Source organism: Festucalex cinctus, chromosome 18, assembly GCF_051991245.1.
Source record: "Festucalex cinctus isolate MCC-2025b chromosome 18, RoL_Fcin_1.0, whole genome shotgun sequence".
Classification (NCBI taxonomy): domain Eukaryota; kingdom Metazoa; phylum Chordata; class Actinopteri; order Syngnathiformes; family Syngnathidae; genus Festucalex; species Festucalex cinctus.
The window spans coordinates 21,769,930-21,795,857 of NC_135428.1; the positions used below are offsets into that span (position 1 = coordinate 21,769,930).

The window sequence follows — 25,928 nt, forward strand, 5'->3', positions numbered from 1 at the left end:
ATGTTTGGATCGGTCTGATACCAGTGAACATATTGAGTGGTGGAAAGTAAAAGAATATTCATAAATGACTTAGTTATCACACTTACAATGAGTTTACAATTTTTGCAAAAATACCGTAAGTGAGGCTTTTTTTTTTTTTTTTATGCCTCAAGGACTAGGTGGCGCTGTATTTATAACTGAATTTTGTCATAGAGATACCTTCAGGCCTTGACTATAAATATACATTTCAAGTATGGGATTTTTTGGAGCATGTACCTGGGAGTTATTCAGCATAGCCTTCATTCACGATATTACTTTTAATGTCCATAGAGGCTATCAAAAATACATAAAACGAAATAACAAAAATATGTGTGTTTGGTTAGGTCTGATGCCAGTGAATATTTTGAGTGGTGGAAAGTAAAAGAATATTCCTAAATGACTTAGTTATCACACATAGAATGAGTTTACATTTTTTGTACAAAATACCGTAAGTGGGGTATTTTTTTTTCATGCCTCAAGGGCTAGGTGGCGCTGCATATATAACTGAATGTTGTCATAGAGATACCTTCAGGCCTTGACGATAAACATACATGTCAAGTTTGGGATTTTTTGGAGCATGTATCGGGGAGTTATTAAGCATATCCTTTTTCAGTGCGAAACACAAATTTTGATGCCCCGCCCTCATCATATAGTATTTCCGAAAGTCAAGATTTTTCCGTCTGTTGTTGGCTCAGGTCTTGGCATGGTCCAGGTCAAGTCATAAGTCAGTCGGATAAAACGTGTAGGAGAAGTGGGCAAAAGTATGCCCCCTGAAAATGTGCAAAAATCGTCAAAAATGGGACATTCAAAAATTCGTATCTCACTTCCTGTTCATTTTAGCATATGGGTCCAAGAGACTTTTTTGTAGGTCTTTGGCTCCCTCATACACCTACAAATTTTCGTAGATCTTGCTTAAACGTACAATCGGGGCTGCTTCATTAAAAATTTCTAGGGGGCGCTATTGAGTCATTTTTGTAAAAATAGGACAATACATGATAAAATATTGCTCATTTTGCCAGGCCAGATGTGTGTGCCAAGTTTCATGAGTTTCTGCGCATGTTTAGACCATCACTAGGTGGTGCTATATGTATAACTGAATTTTATCATGAATGTGTCAAAAATGGGACATTCAAAAATTCGTAGCTCACTTCCTGTTCATTTTAGCATATGGGTCCAAGAGACTTTTTTGTAGGTCTTGGGCTCCCTCATACACCTAAAAATATTCGTCGTTCTTGCTTAAACGTACAACCGGGGCTGCTTCGTTAAAAACTTCTAGGGGGCGCTATTGAGTCATTTTTGTAAAAATAGCACAATCAACAATAAAATATTGCTAATTTTACCAGGCCAGATGTGTGTGCCAAGTTTCATGAGTTTCTGTGCATGTTTAGACCCTCAAAACTGGCGTTATTTTCTTGGCGAACAGCGCTTAGCCACACCCACAGCAATTCGCGAAAACTCACAAACTTCGTGTTGTGACATCATGAAGGCCGAAACCCTCATCTGAGCAAATATGAGGTAGGTCCAGTTAACGTGTTTGGAGAAAAACGTAGAAGAAAATTCGTAATAAAAAAAATTGCCACTAGGTGGCGCTATCAGTTAGATGAAATATAAGTCAGTAGATGTCTTTCGGGCTGGACTCTCATCAAATGTGTGAAATTTTGAGAAGATAGGATCATCTCGGTCAAGTTAATGCAGCTTTTATTTTCACGAAAAATCTTCAGACTTTGCTTCACCGTAGCGGCCACGCCCTTTGGCGAAAAGTTACAATATTCGGTGTGGGGCATGATCAACATCTTAAGGCTTTTCTGACCAATTTTCAACTGGATCCCTTCAACGAGCTCAGCACAGTAGCTAAAAACGTAAAGTATGACATTTATTGTTACCACTAGGTTGCGCTATATGTATAACTGAATTTTATCATATAGATGTTTTCAGGCCGTGACTATTACGTTGTCTGAGAAGTTTGAGATTTTTCGGAGCTTGAACATGGGAGTTATTAAGCATTTGCTCTTTCTGGACAAATGAAATTTTCAAGGAAATATTTGATGCCCCGCCCCCATCATATAGTATTTCAAAAAGTCAAGGTTTTTTGCCCAGTTGTTGTCTCAGGTCTTGAGATGATAAATGCCAATTTTGAAGTCAACTGGATGAAAAATGTTTGCAAAGGGGGAAAAAGCATGACCACAGTGAATGTGCCAAAATAGGCCAAAATTGGACATTAAAAAATTCATAGCTCATTTCCTGTACATTTTAGCTACATGGTCCCAATAGACTTTTTTGTGCGTCTCGGGGTGCTACACGTGCCTGCCAATTTTCGTTGCTCTAGCTCAAACGTGCCGGGCTTGGTTATTATTTTTCTACGCTAGGGGGCGCTATAGAGTCGCGTTGTTATGACGCCTTCATAATATAAAATTTTTCGCCGGGCCCGAAGAGTGCGCAAAGTTCGGTGAGTTTTCGTGAATGTTTAGGTACCCAAAATCGCGATCGTTTGCGGAGAATAAAGAAGAAGAAGAAGAAGAAGAAGAAGAAGAAGAATTTTTACAAAAACAATAGGGACCTCGCAGCGGTCGCTGCTCGGGCCCTAATAATAATAATAATTTTTACAAAAACAATAGGGACCTCGCAGCGGTCGCTGCTCGGGCCCTAATAATAATAATAATAATAATAATAATAATAATAATAATTTTTACAAAAACAATAGGGACCTCGCAGCGGTCGCTGCTCGGGCCCTAATAATAATAATAATAATAATAATAATAATAATAATAATAATAATAATAATAATAATTTTACAAAAACAATAGGGACCTCTCGCAGCGGTCGCTGCTCGGGCCCTAATAATAATAATAATAATAATTTTTACAAAAACAATAGGGACCTCGCAGCGGTCGCTGCTCGGGCCCTAATAATAATAATAATAATAATTTTTACAAAAACAATAGGGACCTCGCAGCGGTCGCTGCTCGGGCCCTAATAAGCGAATTCACACCTCAACAGAGGAGACAATTGTACCAATATGACCAAAAATGGGATCCATATCGTACAGCACTTAACTTAGAATTTGTCAGCAACTGTATGATGCCATTCTGTGACCCATTTAGCCTACACATAAATCCATACATCAAGTGCCTCATTAAACCCTCAAATGAGTTAATTCTGGCTGTACAGAACATCTCACTAGCACTACTCCACCTGGACTTATTTAAAAGAATCCTTACTTTTTTAAACCTTGCCCACAAAGGAGCAGTATACAAAGGTGTACAAAATGTTTTAAAAAGGTTTACCTTAACAAGGTCAGAACACCAATAAAACTTTCTACACAACATATTAGCTTGTGCGTACAACATGCGACGCTGCCTGTACATGTCATCATCATCGCACAACAGATCTGTAATGATGTGTCCAAGATACTTAACTTTACTACACACAGTTAACACATGTCCAGACAGGGAGAAAGATGGGAATCTAAGGTCCTTATCCCCCTTTGCCCTGCAAATCAGCACCACACTCTTCTTTGCATTATATTTAATATCAAATTTTAAATTATCAAATATTTAGCAGTTGTTGAAAACCTGCACTACTCGGTGACATAATAGCAAGGTCATCTGTATACATAAGATGGTTGACCACAGTGTTGCCAAACATGCAGCCAGTATTACACTGCCCGAGTTGCTCTGACATATCATCCATATACACATTAAACAAAACTGGAGAAAGAATCCCTCCTTGGCGAACTCCGTTCCCAACACCAAACTGAGCAGAGGTCGCTCTCCCCCACTTAACCTGCATACTCTGATTGGCGTACCAGAATGCCAGAATCCTAATTATAGTTTTAGGTACTCCTCTTTTATGCAATTTACAAAACAATTTATAATGATTAACCCTAGCAAAAGCCCGAGAGGCATCAATAAAACCAACTAAAACAGAGGAGTTTGCCCTTCTGTATGTATCAATCATTTCTTTCAGAGAATAAATACATAAACTGTACTATGTTTGGACTTAAAACCAAATTGGTTGTTAGTACTAACAAGATATGGATTTAATCTGTCCAATAATATTTTCTCCCGTACTTTAGAGAGTACACTGGCCAGAGCAATCGGTCTGTAATTATCCAGACTTGACACTTTACCTGCCTTATCTTTAATAACAGGAACCAGGGTAACCGCTAACATATTATTTGGTAAAATACCGTGGGACAAACAGCTCGTAAAACATATAGCTAAAAGAGCTGCAACCTTCGGGCCTGCATTTTTAAGGTGCTCAGCAGAGATGTGATCTGAACCACAGCATTTATTGTCAGCTAGCTGTGAGATAGCTAGCAAAACTATGTCGTAATTAGCAATATTACCTACTTTATATATCTCACTATCAACACAGTTAAATAGATCAGAATAATGTTGCCTCCACAGCTCAGCGATATTCTCAGCTCCGGAGACACCTTCTATGGAATTTGGTAGAGGTGTGCACCCTATTGGAGGCTTTCACCTCTTTCCAGAAGCCAATTAAATCACTATTCAAAAGCTTTTCAGCCATAGTCTGCTCTCATTACCTGCTCATGTTTACTAATAAAACGGACAGCGTATTTAAAAATAGAATTAGTTAACTTTTTATATTCAAGTACGGGCCCCTCTGGAGGTCTGCCTGAGAGGACCCATGCCTTATGGGCCTCCTTAGCTGCAGAATGATGGGTGGCCACATGTCTATTCCATCCTGGTTTAATCATTTGTCTTTTACACTGGTGGCTGATACAAGGTATACTGGCTTCAATCAGAGCTCCCACTATACCATCATACATAGTACACAGGTCCTCACGATGTGTACTTAGACTACAGTTCACATCCATACAGAGAATGGAGTCCTTAGGTAAACACACATCACTCAACAGGCTATCTGCCCTCCCATAATACAATAACAAATCCTCAGTTGTGAGTTTAGACCAGTCTAGTTTCGGGTTATGGGCTGTACTCACTTCCTGAGACAACTCTGGAAGATTCTCACACTCAATAGACATAAGAAGAGGTACATGGTCATACATAGATGTTTCATATTCAATCTTCATAGAACTAATGCTAGCATGAGCATCAGCAGTACTAATACAGTGATCAAGCCAAGATGTTGAGTGCCAGGCCTCAATGATATAGGTAAAGCTATCAGCAGGTAAAAACTCTTGACTAGACAAAATTAAGTTGTTATCCTCACAGAACTGAGTCATATGTTTGGAAAACACAGAATTATTATCTAAAATATTAGCATTCATGTCTCCCAAAACAAAAATGCTTGATGACAGATTGTCACAAACAAAGGAATTGATAAATGCAAGCCTGTTCAGATATTCATCATCATTGAGTCTAGACTCATAAGGTGTATATACATTCAAAATAGCAAACTCTCTATTATTTGTCTTAACCTGAATGCCAATGCACCAGTCTACTTCAAGTCTGATCACAGTAATCATTGGATCAAGCCTTTTATGCCACAAGATGGCCACACCCCCAGGAATCCTCCCTCTGATGATGCATTGAGACAAGTCAGTAGTAGATTCCCCGGCGCCATAGAAGTTTTCATTAACAGAGTTCAATCCCCCCAAGTCCTGTTTGGAGAGAAACGTCTCCTGTAAGCAAACAATGTCACATCTTTGCAGCAGGTTATCAACCACTAGTCGTCGGGTTCTGTCTCCCTCGCTGTTACCCAGGCGCAGACCGCGACAATTATAGGACATATAGGCCGTGGGGTGAACCCCAAAAAAGTGCCTAGAAAATGAGTTTCGCTCCACTGTCTGGGCACTACTTGTTCAATGCATTTTTTGATAGATAATACCCTTCTGAACTTTGGGTTAAAAGTTCACCCAATGTTTTCCTGCCCCAATTTTGTCACAAGCCAGAAATGCATATATAGGTAAATAAAAAACGAAAATCTTGTGCTGCAGTTTTTGGTTGTAAAACGTCTTAGATTAAATTTGGCAACAGAAAATCATTCCCAGATGTTATAAATACATGTACCTAACATCAGAAACAAGTATTGGTGGTTTGGTGCAATCATGTGAATTTAGATAATTAAATATATTAAATTTGTGCCAAAAAAACGCTTCAACTAGAAGTGAAACCAGCACACGGATGTTACATTTAGCTATGTTTATGTTTCATATATGAAAACAATTCACAACCTATTACGTAATGAAAGGTACACAAGAAGCAGCATACATCGGCCAAAAATACTACAATGCACCACAAACCTGGAACAAGGCAAAATGGACTAGATGGAAATAGATGCATTCAGAGCCCAGATTATTATAACATATAGAATATTTATTAAAGTATCAGATTGTGTCATCACAGCATGTCATTTATACCCCCCACCCCCTACCCAAAAAATAGTAATAAAAAAATAATAATAATAAAAAAATCAAATGTGCATTCACAATAAAACCTTTGGAACTTCATTGGAACAGCTCTCTTTTTTTTTTTTTGGCAGACCAATTTAACAAAGGTCTGTGTTGTGGAAAAACGGAATAGAGACATTTTTATTTTTGCTTGAAAAGTGTTAAAATGGAGAGTTAACATCTTGATGATGAAACAAACAAAATGGCAGATTTTACATAGATTTTACAGCCCTGCATTTTAAAGTGTCCTCGTATGCCCTGTGATTTTCCAACCTGATGTTGTACCAGCTATGTGTTAGTGTCACTTTCTTGGCTTACGTCAGTAGACTCAGTAGTTGATGTATCTGATGAGTGAGGTACCCTGTCTAAAAGTTTGTCAGTTGTTGATAATGTCTCTACAAAAACCATTTCAGAGTTGTTGCTGGAAAGGGGTGTGAAAAACCAGCTGGGGGAAATCACACCTCAATCTTCGTTTCAGTATATCCTGCCTGAAATAGAAAATTGAAGGGAAAGATGAGCACAAGATACACATATTCACATCAGACTAGGGCTGCTCTATTACGGAAAAAAATAATCATCACAATTATTTTGGTAATAATTGAAATCAAGATTATTCTAAACAATTATATTTTGTTCAAATCAAGAAAATATTTAAACATTTGAAAATAAGACAATTACAATCATATGAAACTATAATTATGCAAGTTGCTTTTGGATCCAACAAAATTTATAATATATTATTATTATTATTATTATTATGACGTTAGCAAAAATTTGAAGTTGGGGTGCAGTGTGTGTGTGCAGTAAGCTAGTTTTGACATGGGTGTGTGGTAAAATAACTCGTGTGGGCGTGCCACAACTCAAAATTAGTATTATTAGTGTTGCAGCTATCGAATATTTTGGTATTTGGATATCCTACTGAAAATTCTAGTGAATAATTGTATATTTGGATAGAAATACAAATATACCGATAGGCCTATATACTTTCTTGGTCAAAGAACAATTATAAATACAGAAGACAAAAAAACACATTTGCATGTAATAATTAACAACCAACTGGTTTTCATTTTTAGAGAATCAATTTTATTTATTTATTTATTTTTAACTTAAATTGAGCTTGTCAGCAAACTATTTTTCTCTGAAACAGTGAGATTTTAGACAAATCTCTCCCCATAGATTTCATAAATGTGTTTCAATGATTTATATGTTACCTGTAGTCTGAAGCATCAAGATCCCCGTGTTTATTAACACTGTTCACAAACCCCTTAGCTTGTCCATTCTCATCACATCTTTGTCAACTATAATCCTTTGACGGATTACTTGTTCACAAAAATAATTTGTAGCTCTCAGCATTGGGTTGTCTAAAACACACACACACTCACTTAATATGTGCAGAGTCATGCTTTCTAATTAATGCTGTCTCGAAATGTAAACAGAATACAAGTGACATATTGCTGACCAATGCTTTACTTTTGAAATGTGTAATTTTAGCAAAGTGACAATGAAATAGTGCAATGTAACAACTCACATTTGTTTGTCCCTGGTTGCTGTTTCTGTTGCTGTTGCCTTTAAGAACCTTGTGTAATCTCTGAAACAAAATTGCACCTCCATTGTGACACAGTCTTTTGTCTTGAATATGCAGAAGAATGGAACAGTCTTGCTTCATCTCAGCGGCCTGCAGCAACCAACCCGCCTTTAGACAAAAAAGAATTACATTATAAGTGTTATTGTCACATCACCTCTTTACAGTATATGCACATCACAGATTTAAGTAAAGTAAAGTGTTTGTTGAGGTTGATGAGAGAGAGTTTGGGGAAAAGGGAGTGTGTAGCTGTGACTATATTATGACTCTGATGGGCACAGGTAACTCGAGTTTGGTAACAACTGTTGGATTCACTCGATAAATCATTCAGCAGCTCGCCTTTTTAATAAACTATAGCCTTAAAACTTAACCTAGCAAAAAATTATTTTCAGCCCTATACTAAATATCGGTCACATTAATAACAGAAATGGGCACGCGTGTGTGTAGCACATACCTGCTGACAATGTTTCTGCTTTGGCGAGATGATCCCTCTTCCGTGTGCCTTCCAATCCCAGACGAGTATACTTTGAAATGTATTTTTACAAATGATGCAGATGGCTGGAAGAACGGGGCCAGCTGAAGCGATGGGCAAACCTGAACGGGAACGAAGTTTTTTCACTACTTTCTTTCTAACTTTTTTTCTCCTTTCGCTCTCCGACGTTGTGGTCGCCATTTTTGTTTTGCGGTTGCTATGGTGAGGAGAAAGCAGCAGCTACCTGATTGGCTCATGTGACCTAAATCACACCACTACCGACCTAATGGCACTACGCCCACACCAGAGATCACTGCGCCTCATCGCAAAATAGTGCCGGGGTTTTACCACCGAAAACACAAAATTGGCGGGTTTTCACAGGGTGAACTCCACGGATTCTTACTTACTACTGATAAATCTATTTTATGAAGTAAAGATTATTTAGTGCCCCTGGTAGTGGAGCGAAACTGAACGAAAACGTGTGTGACCTGACGGCCTAATATCCACATGCAAGACTAAATGACAGCATCTGCAGCTCCATGACGCACAGGGCCCTCCACATCACCATTACGCACAGAGCGCTCCGGATCCCCATTACGCACGAGGTTCTCAAGATCTTGAGTCCCCACGGGACCACCTACAGCAGAGGCTCTGGGCCCACGAGCCTCGTAGAATCGACGGACGTAAATCCCAGCCGGCCAGATTTGAGGACTGTACATATCATCCACCTCCTTACATTCTGCCGTGACATGAAACGAGCCAAATCTACTGCCGGCCGAGTCAAGCTTCCGACAGGTCACAGATGTGTTGGCCATCTTCTCAGCAAGATAGTTACGCAGAGTGACAGCATCCAGGAGCGGGGAGAATTTAGTAGCAAACACACTCACCCGCTTGGTAGTAATCACTGGAATCTTTGTCTCTGTGTCTGCGCCAATAATCCCCATATTCCTTTGCATTCGTTTCCCCCGAGCTGGTGCTGGTTCATTACGGGGGGTGGCGCAACTGTGCTGAAGACCTTTTATGCCCTTTGCGCACCACGGTACTCCACGGCGGCGATCTTGGCGTCCGAGGCTGTGAGCTTGCTGCAGCCGCTGTAGCAGTAGAAGCTGCCGCAGTAGAAGCTGCCGGCGCCACTTCAGGTGCCACTTCAGGGTGAACAAGATCAGCGGGCGTTTGCACCTTTTCCCCCAAGGAAGCGTCTATAGCACCCGAATCCAAGGCTGTGGCTGATTTACGGGCCTCCTCGATAACAGCCAGCCGATGGGTCATAGCTGTAGTGACTGCTGACATGTCCTCATTCACAGTCACCTGTGCTTCAATGGTCCTCCTTAGTCCAGCAACTTCGCTGCTTAGGTGCTCCATTCTACTGAGCAGCGCAGAAGCGTCCATATTGCCAAATCCAACAGGAGGAAGCTTGTCCAAATAATGCGAGACAAATGTGGGAATGTTTTCTCCAAGTTCATTAAACAGACTCAGGCAAGCCTTAACATTTTTAGCATCTTTATCCCGCCCGATATGTTTAATATTACGCTGCGTTGTCGTCGGGCAGGTTTCAAACAGGAAGCCCTTAGATTTTTCAATCCAGGCAGAAGAAAAGTTGTTTGTCGCCAACAAAACAACTTCATCATGACTAAGAATCCTCATTTTCATTGAAATAAAGTGCAACAGTTCATCCACCACAATTGTCGTCCCGCACAGAGTTTTAAAAACTGCCGGCTCAGAAAGAGGGCAGGCAGCGCCTTCTGATGCACGCCCATGCGCCATCTTCTGGTCCATCATCATGTACTCTGTGTACATGATGTGTGATTGAGCTTCACTGATTCTCCTCTGATGCACCTCATCTTTTCATTCACGTTCTCTAAACACCACCACACTGGATTTCAAATGAAACGGACAAGATGCGCTTTAGTTGCAGACGTTCCACCGTTATTTTGAGGGGGATTTACCTGCCTAAGAGTTTTACAAGACTTAAGTGGTTCTATGCTAACATCGAATATCATCGCGTTAAACCAAGATCCCGTTTGAAACAAAACACACAACTCAGTCACGAACATAACGATTTCCAGCCAGTTGTAATTCCGACGTTCGTTTTATGTAACAAATCTTGCTCTGTAGAGCACTTTTGCGAGTCAACACAAACACTGCTGTTAGCTCGATACAGTTCAACAGCAAGTAAATAGACTCACCAGTACTTGGATGTTTCATTTTGTCAATCATTCTGTCCTGCTATTGGTTCAGAACATTCAAGGGCCAATAGGATATCTTAGATCGGCATGCAGTGAGCATGTCACATATAAGTGAATGTCGTGCACCAGCAAGACACAAGATGCTGCAACCAAAATCCTATATTAGCGTTGGAATTAATGATATCGGCATGTTACTTGTGAGTACTCACCGATACCGATACCACTGTATTAATGCAGTATCGGCACCTCTGCCGATACCAGTATCGGTATCGGAACAACAGTAATATATATATATATATATATATATATATCCATCCATCCATTTTCTTGACCGCTTATTCCTCACAAGGGTCGCGGGATATATATATATATATATATATATATATATATATATATATATATATATATATATATATATTAAGATATATTAAGGGTGTTAAAACATATCGATTCGGCGATATATCGCGATACGACATCGCGCGATTCTCGAATCGATTAAAAAAAAATCGTTTTTTTTTTTTTTTTTTTTAAGAGCTCAGTATTGTTCATTCGGTAGTCTTACCGATTCAACGTCTTATCATCATTGCCTTTTTTTTTTTTTTTTTTTTTGTGTGTGTGAATCGATTTTTAAACTTCCATTTTTAATGGAAAAATATTCAACAAAACGTCTGACTTCGGGTTAGGATTCACACCTTGAGCATGGAAGAATGTTATATGAACGGAACATTAAGCCATAATATTTTATTTTAATGCTGTTCAAACATGAAACAGATTACAACCTCTATAAGACTGAAATTTCAGATAAATAAATAATACATTTTCATATAAATCTTACACTCTACAAGCTTACTGATTAGTATTTTCTAAATTTGAATGAAAAAAAATCGCAACAATCGACTTATAAATTCGTATCGGGATTAATCGGTATCGAATCAAATCGTGACCTGTGAATCGTGATACGAATCGAATCGTCAGGTACTAGGCAATTCACACGCCTAATATATATATATATATATATATATATATATACATATATACTTAAAACACTGTGTATCGGGCGACGTAAATCATCACAAGAACATGTGAAACACCTGACATTGTACTATTTGCACAAAATGGTCACTTATAGAAGTTATAGCCTAAAGTCAATGTTTCATCAAGGATTTTTTTTCAGCAGCAGGGGTCGGCCAACTTTGGGTTGTGAAAATTAGGTAGATTTATTTTCACGTCGTGCCCCGTAGTGGCAGGGGCCAAAAGACATTAATTCCTCATTGGGGGCATCGGTGTCTGCAGGGTTCTACACTAACTTTTTCAGTTGATCGCACATCATAGCATTTTTTGGTGAGGTGCAGCATCAGCTTATTTACTGATATATAGTTGTCGCAGTTTGCACTCCGTAGGTTCATATGACGTAAAGATTGACAGGGCCGCCAGATATATTTGCAAAATATTTTACTGATCAATGATACCACGCTTGAGGGACAGTTTTGGGCGGTTCTGACACTTTCTGTATTTAATGTTGAATTGATTTACAACTGTTCTGAATATCTTTTATGTTAAATCATTCAATAAATGTACTTTATTTTACTTAATTGTTCTTTCGTCAAACTAAAATGCATTTGACAGATATTGAAACATCCAAATGCCTCATGTTTCATATTTTGGTTATGTCACATATTCAGGTCAGTGTCAGATTTATTCCTGTATTTATATGCAGTGCAACTGCACAAATGAAATGAACATCCACAAACACACTCGTGTGAGGCACACAACGCCACAGTTCATTTCGCGCAAGGTGTAAACATAGCATCAGTGCATCAAGAATGAGATAAGAAGGGGGGGGCTGTTCAATGGCTGAAGTTGGATTACCCTGTTCTGCTTTCTGCTTGTCAAGAAGAGCTATTGTAAATATGTAGCTCAGGTATGAGCAACTGGCGGCTCGCAGGCCACGTGACCTGCATACAACACTCTAAATAAACATTTTTGCAGCGGAATTATAAAAATGTTTCCCCTACTACAGTTGTAAGTTGTAATCACATCGTTCACCATTAGGTGGCACACATATCTTTGTTGCGGTTCGCCATCAGGAATATATCATGACAAATAGGAAGTGTTATATGTTATATGTTCAAGAAATTTAAAGGCAGGCTTACTGTACTACGTAGTTTGCTTCGAGATATTGACAGCTGTGGTGTGGCACTGATGATTCATTAAAAGACAAATGCAGGATCTTTTACACTGGGTAAGGAGGCTTTGTAGCATAAGTACTAGGGATGTAACGATGTCCAAACATGGTACGATATTATCACGATATGAAGGTCACGATACGATAATTATCACGATATTGTGGGGAGGTTGGCGATACAACAGAATGTCACAATATTGTAAAAAGAAAATTTTTTAGCTTATACTAAAAAAAAACCACCCAATATTGTGTTTTTGTAAATTACAGCAATGAAAAATATTCTATATATATATATATATATATATATATATATATATATATATATATATATATATATATGCACTCATGCAAGAACACATTGAGTTCCTACACATAATGTCTATGTTCACAATCATGTTCCCCTTCATTTGACCATTATTCTGGATTTGAAGCGTAGAAGGGCCAAAACATGCCTTGTGAAAATTAAACTGCACTAAAGAACTAGCCACCATAGGGTGCTAAAACTGCACAAGTGGAAATTAACCTGACTTTGTTAACAGATGTGCTGCATTTAATATCGTGACATGACGACGACGATATATTGTGGCAGTTTTAATATTGCGGTATCACGATATCGCCATTATCGTTACATCCCTAATAATTACCAAGAAGAGCACACTTGGATCTTTCAGGCATATCCCAATTCCAATGAAGTTGTGTAAAATGTAAATAAAACTAGAATGCAATGCTTCACAAAACGTAATGTATTTACTTGTAAAAAACAAAAAACAAAAAAAAAACCTGCATTCGCACTTCAAAATGTTTGCTTTGTTCTTGTTTACTGCAAAACTGATGTTTATGTACAGCACTTTGTATACAGCAACACCTGTTCTTAAAGCGCTTTATAAATAAAGTTGAGTTAAGCTGAGTTAATGTTTTAATTTGATGCTTGCAACATGTTTCCTAAAAAAGCTGGGACATGGGAAAAAAAAGAAGTTGACGAATGCTCAGAATGTTTGGAACTGCATAGGTTAGTTAATTGGAAACACACGTGTCATGATTGGGTGCATAAGGAGAATTTCCGAAAGGCTTAGTTGTTCAGAAGCAAGCTTCTCCACTTTAGGATTTAGCAAGTGTTCCGAGGCACACAACATTGGGTAACAATGTGCTACTACAATAGACATTGGGAACGCCATCCACTCACCCTGTACATGAAGTTGGAACGCCCCACTGTGCCGCTCTTGCCAATGTGATTCATGAAACACAAGTTTCCCTCCGTGGAGCCATACACCTCACACATTTTTATTTTTCCATAGCGTCTCTCGAACTCCTGCCAGACATCCTGTCGCAGCCCGTTCCCGACTCCCATCCGCACAGAGTGGACCTTGTCAAGATCTGTCTGATGGTGGAAAAGATTACATTACTATAAGAGGAAGTAATTTAATTTTGTTGATGTTATTTCATTTCATTTTAAAATGTCAGACTTCATTTCAAGAGCAAAATATGGTAGCAAGAGCAGAAGAACTTGATCCGGTGCCCAGACTAGCTTTGAAAAACTCACAGTATGTATTTTACTGATAATGTTCTCTCAAGGGGTCTTCTCCGGGTACTCCAGTCTCCTCCCATAATCCAAAGACATGCATGGCAGGTTAATTAGGTGCTCCGAATTGTCCCTAGGTGTGCGTGTGAGTGTGGATGGTTGTTCGTCTCTGTGTGTCCTGCGATCGGCTGGCAACCAATCCAGGGTGTCCCCCGCCTACTGCCCAGAGCTGGCTGAGATAGGCGCCAGCTCCCCCCGCGACCCTTGTGAGGAATAAGCGGTCAAGAAAATGGATGGATGGATGGATGGATGGATGTTCTCTCAAGGATAAATTGAATGTACACTCTTGTGTATATATTTTTTGCACGCCACACAGAGATCAGGACCACACATATCTAGGCATGCAAGGTCAAATGTAAAGTGATGGGGTGCAGTAACTGTGCACCCGGCCCCGATTTTGAAGTGGATTGATTCGATTCGGTTTGATTCACCGGGATTATGATTTGGTTAAGGTTCAAGACGATATAATGCAAAGAAGTTCTTGTTGTAATTTCTACATACTGTACATAGGAATGAACTTGTCAGTACTTTAAATGTGGCATTTCCATCAATGATCGATACAGACTAGATATATGTTTTAAAGTGGAACGATTCGGTGCAGTCACATCTTTTAAATGAAAACTGGTTTCTTATTTAAAAACAACAACAACAACAACAAAGGTCGAAATTTGAATCACGGTTGATTTGAGGACGTTGTACATGCACGGACTAGTCCGTCTGTACGTCGGGCTTCATTCAGAGGCAATGCGTTTCCAATTAAGTTTGTTGTTGATGTTGTATACATTGTTTATATTCAAATTTTCTGCAGTTTTTTTGTAAACTTTTTTGTTCAAATTATCTAAATAGTTAGTTTATCCATCCATCCATCCATCCATCCATCCATCCATCCATCCATCCATTTTCTTGACCACTTATTCCTCACAAGGGTCGCGGGGGGTGCTGGAGCCTATCTCAGCTGGCTTTGGGCAGTAGGCGGGGTACACCCTGGACTGGTTGCCAGCCAATCGCAGGGCACACAGAGACGGACAACCATCCACACTCGCACACACCTAGGGACAATTCGGAGCACCCAATTAACCTGCCATGCATGTCTTTGGAATGTGGGAGAAGACTGGAGTACCCGGAGAAGACCCACGCAGGCACATGGAGAACATGCAAACTCCACCCAGGAAGGCTGGAGCCTGGACTCGAACCCGAGTCCTCAGAACTGGGAGGCGGACGTACTAACCACTACCCACCGTGCCGCCCTAGTTAGTTTATAGTTATTTGTTTAAAAAAATATTTGCTCAAAGTCACATAGTAGAGGTTACGTGTTTCCAGTGGTGCTCCACTCGCCCAGCGTCTTCAGCTAGACCAGTGCTTCTCAAATAATGGGGCGGGTCCCCTCAGGGGGGCGCGTTTGACCTCGGGGAACATGCTTTTTTATTTTTTTATTTTTATTTTTTTTAACTGTCCTAGAATAAAGTGCAATTGCACCTCCACTAAATTAGGGGGCAGTGGCGCTCTCATTATTGGCAGAGTGTGCGCAGCAGGGAGCATTCGCTCGGTGGTGTAGGGGTTTTGTTTGCACTGAGCATGCGCGCTGTGCACACAGCAAAAAAAAAATTTGGGGAAAAAGATGGCTCGCCGTACCTGAAGTTTCCATGAAGTTTCAGATTTGTTGAAAAGAATCAACCTGAAAAAGTGTTCACCAGTCGGGCGATTGCTCACTAAGATGATGTTTGCCTTGGACATTTTCGAAGGATTGTTAGAGAAAAAAAAAAAAAGCAAACATCCTTGGATCAGTTCTTTACAAAACACCAGGCAAAAAACACTTCTGAAAGAGAACATGAACCAAAGAGGGCAAAGTTAAAAAGGTAAATGACCATTTGATCATTGATCATTTTTATTCTTTACTCTATTCTTAACTCTCATTTATTGTGCAATACAGTAATCTAATTGGAACATGTGTTTGCTTCTTCTAATATTTTTTTTTAAAGATGGTGACTTTTTTTTTTCCCAAACGAAATGCGCAAACAGATTGTTATTAATATCTTTACAGAGTGAATGATTTATAAAGAGATAAAGCGGGATAAACAAATCTTGACACACCTTCAGTCTTTGACAGCAATACCCTTTCAAATATTGAAAGATCTCCCTGTAACCACATGTTAAAGATTAACTTTGCTTGTTGGACTCGAGAGGAAATTTTAGATGCTGTCTGTCGGAAGTTTTTTTTTGTAATATGAATAAATATTTAACAGTTTGCTTAACTAGAATATCAATTACAAATTGTCTTATATATTATACATAATATCTCAGATTTGTTAATACTGAGTTCTCGACCTGAAGCATCAGAAAATCCCCAAATGAATTCCCATAGAATGGAATGCAATTTTAATTTGAGACTTATCTAAGACATAAAACTGTATCGTCGGCTAGTTGGGAAATCTTTAACTCACAGTAAAAGATAGATAAACCATGAATATTGCAATTTGGGGAAATGCTCAATGATAAAAGTTCAGCAACTAGAATACAAAACATGAAATAGGACAGCCTTGACCCAGAAAATCTTTTTAGACATTGTGGGATGTAAGATAATGCAGCTAGATATGTCTTTACAAAACATAGCAGAAACATTGATGAATTTGTTTCCAAAACCTAGCGTTTTCAAGGTTTTTGGCGGCCGTGGCTCAGGGTGTAGAGACGGTCTGACACGACGTGAGAATGGAGGACTCAGGCGCAGGTGAACAGTTGGCCTCAATAGGCTGCAGTTTATTGACAAGAAACAGAAAACACCTCTTACAGAGGGACAAAACACTGAACCAAACGAGCTCCAAACTGGAGAGGAGAAAAAGGGCACTCAAGAAAGGGACAACAAAAGGCGCTCCGCTGGGGAGGAAAAAGAGGGGCAAACTCAAGGCGCAAGGCGCAAGGCGCAAGGCAAGGCAAGGCAAGGCAAAAACAAGGACTGTGGTACAAGGGCTGTGAGGACGCTTCCATGCACGGGTTGTGACACTTCGGCAAACTGCAGGTGGTGGATGATGGCTTTTATTGACTTAGTAATTGGTGGCAGGTGGAAGCAATCATGGACGTGGACCAGTAATGAGCTGAGCAGAAGGAAGGGTAAGTGACCTGAGGTGAGAGGGTGGTTAGTAACTTCAAAATAAAACAGGAAGTGACTTGACAAAATAAAAGTGAACACTGGCCCGCCTATGGCGGCGTGACACGGCCGTTCAGTAACCGGAAGGTTGGCTGTTTGAGCCCCACTCTCCCCAAAAATCATGTGTCGTGTGTCCTTGGGCAAGACACTTCCCATGCCACTCACACTGGTGCCTGAAAGGTGCGAATGTTTGGTGGTGGTCGGAGGGGCCGCAGGCGCACACTGGCAGCCGTGCTTACGTCAGCCTGCCCCAGGGCAGCTGTTTCGGCGAGTGCCAGGGGTCATTTGGACTCGGAGGTAAACAAAAAGTGGAATTGTGGGATATATCGGTGCTAACCAGTGACGTAAACGACTACGGTTAACTTTGACGGTGCCGTTAACAAATAGCGTGACTAACCATGTTTTGAACAATGCATATTTAGCGGTCGGTTAGTTAACGACGGGTTAAGAATTTAACCGGTGGTTAGGAGTTAAAAAGTGATTAAAATAACCGAGAATTGAACAAGTCCAGGTAGTTTTTACCCTGCAAGTTCTAATTGTAACATACAGTAACTGCTTAAAGCACTTGAAGCACATTTACTTAGCAAATACAAAGAAAACACAAACCTTCAGAAGTCACTGGCAAATTGCACGAGTCAAGACAGTTCATTATTTTCTCCTGTGTGGTTGAGCCCTCGTGTTGTAGAGGAAAAAAAAAAAAAAATCACCAATGATATGGTAGTAGCCAATTTGTGGCGTCATGCTTTGTACATTGCAGGCATTATTGAAAAATGTTTTTCCCCAAGCGATTGTTTAGGCAGTGACTGGCAACCCTCCTGCGAGGGTTATTTTGCCATGAGTGTCTCTGACTGGTCAATCAGAGGAGCGAGAAAATGCCGTGATCGCTTGTAGACATTACTAGCGAGTATGAATCACACAAATGTGGACTTTTAGGGTGCTGCGCGATAGCATCTGCATGCCGTCTCGTCAAGAGCACATTAGCTTAGCAGCGGGTTAGCATCACAAAGTTACGTCAAATTAGGCGGCAAGTTAGTCACGGTAAAATAACCACCGCGGATTGTTCATCTTGACCAAAAACTGTGTGTCCTATAATAGGCTAGACCAGTCGAGTCTATGGTCTCTCACCTCAAAGGCAGCTGGGATAGGCTCCAGCTGACATGCCACCTTAATGAGGACAAGCAGTCCAAACATGAGCTGTTGGCTCAGTTTCTTCATATGAAACTAGGTAATTTACAATAAATTCCATTTCTATCCAACATGCGAGTGCAAGTGTCTAAGTTCTCAGTGATAGCTTTAATTATTAACATTTAGATTTTGAATACCAGGCCCTTGAACAAAAAGGAGAAAAATATTGTTTCACATAGGGTTGCCAGTCAATTAGTCAGGGTTTATCATACACAGCAATAAGCACTTCCTGTATGAGTATGTCCTTTGATGGGTGTAATTCATGTGCGTAAATCATTGCGTTTCTAATTACTGATATTCAGATGTTCACAAATGAGTACAGTGTCATGGCCAAGCTTTCACCCACTCAACAAAATAACAGAGGGACAGTGGACAAAGAGGACTTTCAGTGTTGCATCAATAAGGAGCTCTGCCATATTACGTGTACGTGCATGTCTATGTGCCCACTGTGGGAGGAGTAAACAAAGGCAACAAAAGACGTTTTTCTTTGGTCCGTTAAGCATAGTGCGACTCAGTGATTGTGGACTGGAAAACTGTCACAAACAATTGTGCATAATCTCTACAAAAGAATGAATTGTTGCAAAATTTAACCCAATATGATATGAAGATCCTTGACCCTTGGAAACTTATTGTGGATCGGCGAGAAGCTAAAATCAGTTTCTTGCTTTGATAATATGTGCACTGGTGTGCTGACACTGAACATGGACTCATGACTTATTTGGGGAGTGACGTCACGCAGCTGACACGTTCGCCCGGCCACGTTTGCGACACGCCACCCCTCCGCTCTGTGATTTATGTGAAAATAATGGAGGGTTGTAAACACTGTCTTTCCACAGAAACGTCCCGCTGTTTACAAAACAAACACAAAATGGCAAAATACAGGCTGGGGAGGTGGGGGTTTAGGATGAAATTACCACAAAAGGTTAACAAAAACACAGATGTGTAGACTGAGAGAAAGTTAAAGTGTGTATATCCTGTATTTAAAAAGTGCATTTTCCTGAGTGAATCCGGCAGACAGCCCCTTTAACAATCCGATCCATGACTTTTGTGACCCGTTGCACCACTAGTTTGAGCACAAAAACTACGTGGTGGTTCACAAAAAAATGAATTGCAGTATGTCCAAGATTAGATCGCTGACGGTGAGGCAACAACTTCAAACGTCGTTCAACGTCTGAAGTTGCTCAAAGAACGGTAAGTAAGCTAATGTCAGTTGTTTACCGTCTAATTATCGTTGCTCGCTGTGTAGTTAATGAGACTGTAAACTCACTGGTACTACATTGCAAACACGGCAATCTGATGCACCACTCTGGGTTCACTCCCTGACTCCTACTTTAATGGTCAACCCGAAATAATATAATCTACGATGTTGTTCAAAAGATTCGAAAGGACTTGAAACTCAAAGTGTAAGACTTGTGACTCGCTTCAGACTTGTCAGTCTTGACTCGGGACTTGTCAGTCTTGACTTGAGACTTGACTCGGGACTTGAGTGCAAAGACTTGAGACTTACTTGTGACTTGCAAAACAATGACTTACTCCCACCTCTGCTATGTGGACCAAAGATTGTAATACAGGAAAAAAAAAAAAAGTGATTTCACACCCATCCATCCATCCATCTTCTTGACCGCTTATTGCTCACAAGGGTCCCGGGGGGTGCTGGCGCCTATCTCAGCTGGCTCTGGGCAGTAGGCGGGGGACACCCTGGACTGGTTGCCAGCCAATCACAGGATTTCACACCCATCATTCTTAATTTATGCCAGCTTTTGTAGATTCATAGAAAGCCTACACTGTTTAGATCAGGGGTGTCAAACTCATATTAGCTCAGGGGCCGCATGGAGTTAAATATATTACCAAGTGGGCCGGACCGGTAAAATAATGGTATATAACTTAAAAACAATTACCGTCAAATTATACGCAGATTTTCGCTATTTGTGGGCCAGTCCTAAATTACGGAGCTAAACTGTAATCATATTGTTCCAAAAAAATAACATGAATACAAATGGCCGCAGCAACACTTTGCCTGTATGTGTTCTGGATGCGTTAAATCTACCTGTTTTGCATATATATTGTTTCCAGAATGCATTGTGTGGCGCAGTTAACTCATTCACTCGCCGCCATTTTCACTGAAGCAACCCCCTTTGCTCCCGGCTGTTTTACTGAATTTTGACTGATTTTTGCAAGGCCCACAGAACATTGTGCTCTATTTTAGAAAAACATGGAACCTACCAAAAGAAAGATTATAGTCTCTTCTTTCATCAGGATAAAAAGTATATTTCTATCTGTTTCCGTTTTGCAGCAATTAGCATTAGAATATAGCTAAGTTTCATCATGATTCACAAATCTATTTAAAACTGTGGGGGAAACAGCTTGTTTGCAAAAGGGCCCTCCCTGGTTGATCGCTTATACTCTGCCGCCACCTGCTGGCTTTTTGTAATAACTACCATTGCTTCAACAGTTCTCTTCAGTTCAGAAGCTGCATCAAAGCCTTCTGTATGCTCTATCATTAAAAACAAACAAACAAAAAAACGTATAAATACGTCCTTGGGACACTGTTAATACATAAAATAGAATGTAATTATCAATTTTTGGGAGCAAATGAGTTAATGACGTTATAAGGATGTTAATCCTTGTCATATCTATTGTGTTACCAGTAAGTAGTTTGTGTAGTATTTAACATGTTTATGTCGGTCTATGATTTAATAAATAAATAAATAAATAATTAATTAAATAAATAAATGCGCTGCTAGGGTCAATTTCAAAATACAAGTAACAAGGCAATTACATCGACATCAATGTATCACTTGGAAGGCTTTTATTTCCAAGTCGGCCTCCGCAGTGCGTTCCGCAGATGTACGACCCGAAGCGTGGCGCTTGAAGCAAAGAGATCACGGCTCAAAGATGAGCCGTTACACCACTCATTTAAACATGTACTCGCGCCGTGCGACTGCATTAATTTGTCACCAGCACAGGCTGTACAGTTGGCCGCATTTGCGGGTGAATTTGTCGCAGTGTCGAGCCCTGTTTGCTTGCAAACCAGAAGTATGTTTGCAGAAACTGGAAGTACTTTTAGTGATAATACTACTATATACTACTCCGAAAAACAGGGGGGAAAAAATTATTCCAAAAAACAGAGCACCAACTTCTGTTTTTCAGAGTAATTTTTTTTGGACTTCTGAACTCCAAATGACTTGTTGCAGACCACTGACCTGTATATATGACTGGATAGCCGATAGCCCATACACGCCAATGGAAGCCGTTGAAGTCACAGGGCGGCCATCTTGTTACTCACACATCGCGAGACAACTATTGTATAAACTGTACGGTATACGTACAGATGAGACATATACAGTTCGTAGGCAGTTAGTATAAGGCCGGAGGCGGGGTGGGGGGTTTGTGCCGGGGTGGTCACTATTTTTTTTAACAAGGAAGAAAAAAAACAAAAAAAACCAGAACAAAACACCCACCCCACCTCCGGCCTTTATACTAACTGCCTACAAGCTGCATATGTCTCACTGTACAGTTTATACAGTAGTCTGCTCGTGAGGTGGGAGTAACAAGATGGCCGCCCTGTGACTTCAACGGCTTGTGTATGGGCTATCCGCAATCCAGTCATGTATACAGGTCAGTGGTCTGAAACAAGTCACTTGGAGTACAGAGGTCCAAAAAAAAATTACTCTGAAAAACAGCAGTTGGTGCTCTGTTTTTTGGAATATTTTTTTCTGTTTTTTGGAATAATTTTTTTCCCCTGTTTTTCAGAGTTATTTTTTTTTCTGTTTTTTGTAAAAATATTCAGTAAAACATAAAAAAAATATTCAGAAAAACTGATTTTGTGTGTGTGTGTGTGTGGCCTCTACATGGCGGAAATTCATTAATCGCGGGCGGCCATGGAATGTATCACCCACGGATAAAACACTGGACCGTACACTACAAAGACAAGATATTTATTGCTCAAACTGAACTTTAATGTTTTTTTTTTAAATTCTCTCATTTTGAATTTGATGTCTGCAACGTGTTCCAAAAAATCGGGCAAAAATGGGGGGCAACAAAGGACGAAGGCTATTGTGTTAAGGATTTGACCACGTGGACACAGGAACACTTCAGAAAACCACTGTCAGTCATCACAGACAGTTGACATCTACAAATACAAGTTAAAACTCTACCATATTAGCCATATTCCAACAACACCTAGAAGCACGGACGACTGCTCTGAACTAGAGCTCATCTGAGATGGACTGATGCAAAGCGAAAAAGTGTGCTGTGGTCTGATGAGTCCACATTTCAAATTGTTTTAGGAAATGGACAATATAGTGTCTTTCAGGCCAAGAAGGAAAAGGACCATGGCCATCAGCGCAAAGATTCAGATTCAGAAACCTGCTCTCAGTTGTTGCTTTGTATTTTTGAACAGAAAGACTCCCATGGCTTGTCTGCATTTGGGTCCTAATTCCGCACCTCGCGTGACAATCAAGCCTCATTTAGCACGTGTCACAACAGCATGGCTTCATAATAAAAGAGTGTGAGCGCTACAATGACCTGCCACTAGTCCAGACATGTCTTCCATTGAAAATGTGTGATGTCAGACAGTGGCCGCATGGCCCAGTCCCAGTTTTTTGTATTTTTGTGTAAATTTTTGTATTTTGTTCTTTTTTGTAAACTGTGTAATTCTAAGAAGACAAATGCAAATGAAAACAGTTGACCTGCAGATATTCAGATGGCTACTGTTGAAAACATTGTTTATGATCGGATATTGAAACAATGTTTAAGGTTGCTCTACCAGATATGCCCCAATTTCGATTTCCTTAAAGTTGCATTGTGGAACTTTTTTACTCATAACTGTCACCTCCGGCCTAAAGTGTAACTGCAGCCTCTGTGTCAAGCTCGTGCAAGGTGCCACTCCAACTCTCCCCCACCAAGAAACTGTGGAGTGTTTATTAGGGCATGCATAATCTAGAAAAATCTTTAACATTAACATTTTAAATTCCACATTAAACCTTAGAAAAAACACTAAATTAATCCAACTGAATTTGTAGGTTAGGAGATAGGAGAGTAGTAGGGATGTAACGATAAGGGCAATATCGTGATATTAAAACTGCCACAATATCATCGTCGTCATGTTCACAATATTTAATAGGACCACATCTGTTAAAAAAAAAAAATCAGGTTGATTTCCATTTGTGCAGTTCTAGCACTCTCTAGTGGCTAGTTCATTAGTGCAATTTAATTTTCATTTGGGATGTTTTGGCCATTCTATGTTGAAAATCTACACTAACTGTCAGATGAAGGGGAACGTAATATGCCTGTGAAGCGAGGCCCAGGCTAACAAAAATATGTTTCCATTGTAATTCTTCTGTTTTTAACTTGAACTATACAGTGTCCAAAATTGAAAATGTTCATATTTGATGCAATATAGTCACTTATGAGTAGATTGTAAATCAGACGCACTGAATGTATGCTAGTCTAAATTATGGGTGGTATTGCGTCTCCCTTTCAAGCCGTTATCACATGTAGCATTTTCTTTTTGACTGAAACTACACACATTCAAACTATGACAGTGGAGAAGAAAGGTACCTATTAAGAGGCATAAACCTTGTGAATACCGTACTAGGGATGTAACGATACCCAAGCATGACGATGCAATAAATATCTATATTTCTTTTTTTTTTTTTTTTTTTTTTTTTTTTGAAGAGCTCAGAATTGTTCATTCGGTAGTCTTACCGATTCAACGTCTTGTCATCATTGCTCTTTTCTTTTTTTTTTTTTTTTTTTTTTTTTGTGTGTGTGTATGTGTGCGTGCGTTTGCGTGCGTTTGCGTGCGTGCGTGCGTTTGCGTGTGTGCGTTTGCGTGCGTTTGCGTGCGTGCGTGTGCGTGCGTGCAAATACGTATAAATTTATACTCATTCATTCACCTAAAACCTTATAAATATCCCATTACCCTTCGCCTTAACCAGGTACTTCAGAATCTTGCCAGAGTCGTGAGATTTAAATGGTCAGGAGACCAGAGAAAAGGTCAGAAAAAAAAAGAAATAAAGAGAAAAGAAAGGTAAATCAAAGTGACATCCAGCACCGACCAAACACTTCCTGCCTTCCCCATGATTACAAAATCAAAGTCTTACGCCAACCCCGGAAGCCTCTAAATTCCAGCAAATTTAGCGAGATCTCAAGAGCCCAGAGGAAAAACTAAAGAGAGGAAGGAGGGAAGGATCGATAAGGCAGAGTGAGATCAATAGAAGCCAGTACATCCAATCCATCAAAGTGAAGTCCAGCACCAACAAGACCCCTCCTGCGTGGTTACAAAACCGGAGTCTTATGCCAACCCCAGAAACCTCATACTTCTAATAAATTAAGATCTCAAGTGACCAGAGGAAAAACTAAAGAGAGGAAGGAGGGAAGGATAGATAAAGCAAAGTGAGAACCACAGACACCAGCACCAACTGATTCAAGGGGCTGTGGGAGGGAGAGGGTACTTCTGTTGAGTTTCAGTAGATGCTGGTGCGACGGATCTGGCATGCATAAGGACCACCACCAAAGAAAGAAGCCGTCAACCGCGGTCCAGCAAAGCGAGCCCCCCCCCCCCCCCCCCCCCGGAATCCCCAGGCCGCGGCAGCACCAAGGCCACCCCCAAGCCACCCGAGCGGACACCGGTCGGCGAGCCGACCCAGACACCCGGAACACCCCCGCCCCAGCCCCGGCCCACACCCCCGAGCCCAAGGCCACAGAACGAGGCCCAGCGGGCCCCCACAGCGCCCCACCGGTCCCCAGCCCCCATCCCCCCACGACCCCCCCGCACCCCACACAAACCCGCCATCCACCACGACCCAGGCCCCACCACCCCCGACCCCCAAACCCCCGAACACACCCCGACCCCCAGCACCCAACCCCCCACCCACCCATACCTCCACCCCCCCCCAAACAAGCCGCCCCCCCCCCCGACGGCCGCCACCCCCCCCCCCGCGAACCCGGCCCCCCGCGAGAACCCCCCACCCCCCCCGGAAACCGGCACCGGGCAGCAGCGCAGAGAGGGAAGATGTGCCCACCCCACCTCCAGCCGCGCGAGATTTGCACAGCGGCGGGAGGGGGGAAGCAGAGGAGGAAGCACCAGGGGAGAAGGCGGAACACCAGAACACCGAGCCCGGTGGGGAGAGGCCCCGGTCGTCACGCCAGAGTACTAGTGACACCTAACCCTGTTACTGAGTCCGCCAGCTCGCC

At 40.9% G+C, this 25,928-nt stretch overlaps 1 protein-coding gene and 1 long non-coding RNA gene across 7 annotated transcripts in view; both read right to left on the reverse strand.

Annotated features, from left to right (window-relative positions):
* usp25 (ubiquitin specific peptidase 25) overlaps positions 1 to 25,928 on the reverse strand; it is a 267,458-nt gene that overhangs the window by 185,725 nt on the left and 55,805 nt on the right. The window lies entirely within an intron of this gene.
* LOC144005827 (uncharacterized) lies at positions 6,303 to 10,808 on the reverse strand. Of its 2 annotated transcripts, none has more exons than XR_013279665.1 (3): positions 8,434 to 10,808; positions 7,926 to 8,090; positions 6,303 to 7,758 (listed from the first exon to the last, which is right to left on the reverse strand). It is a non-coding gene; the product is annotated as an uncharacterized LOC144005827 (long non-coding RNA). The 2 variants fall into 2 exon arrangements; XR_013279664.1 differs by having other exon boundaries at positions 6,303 to 6,885; positions 8,434 to 10,797.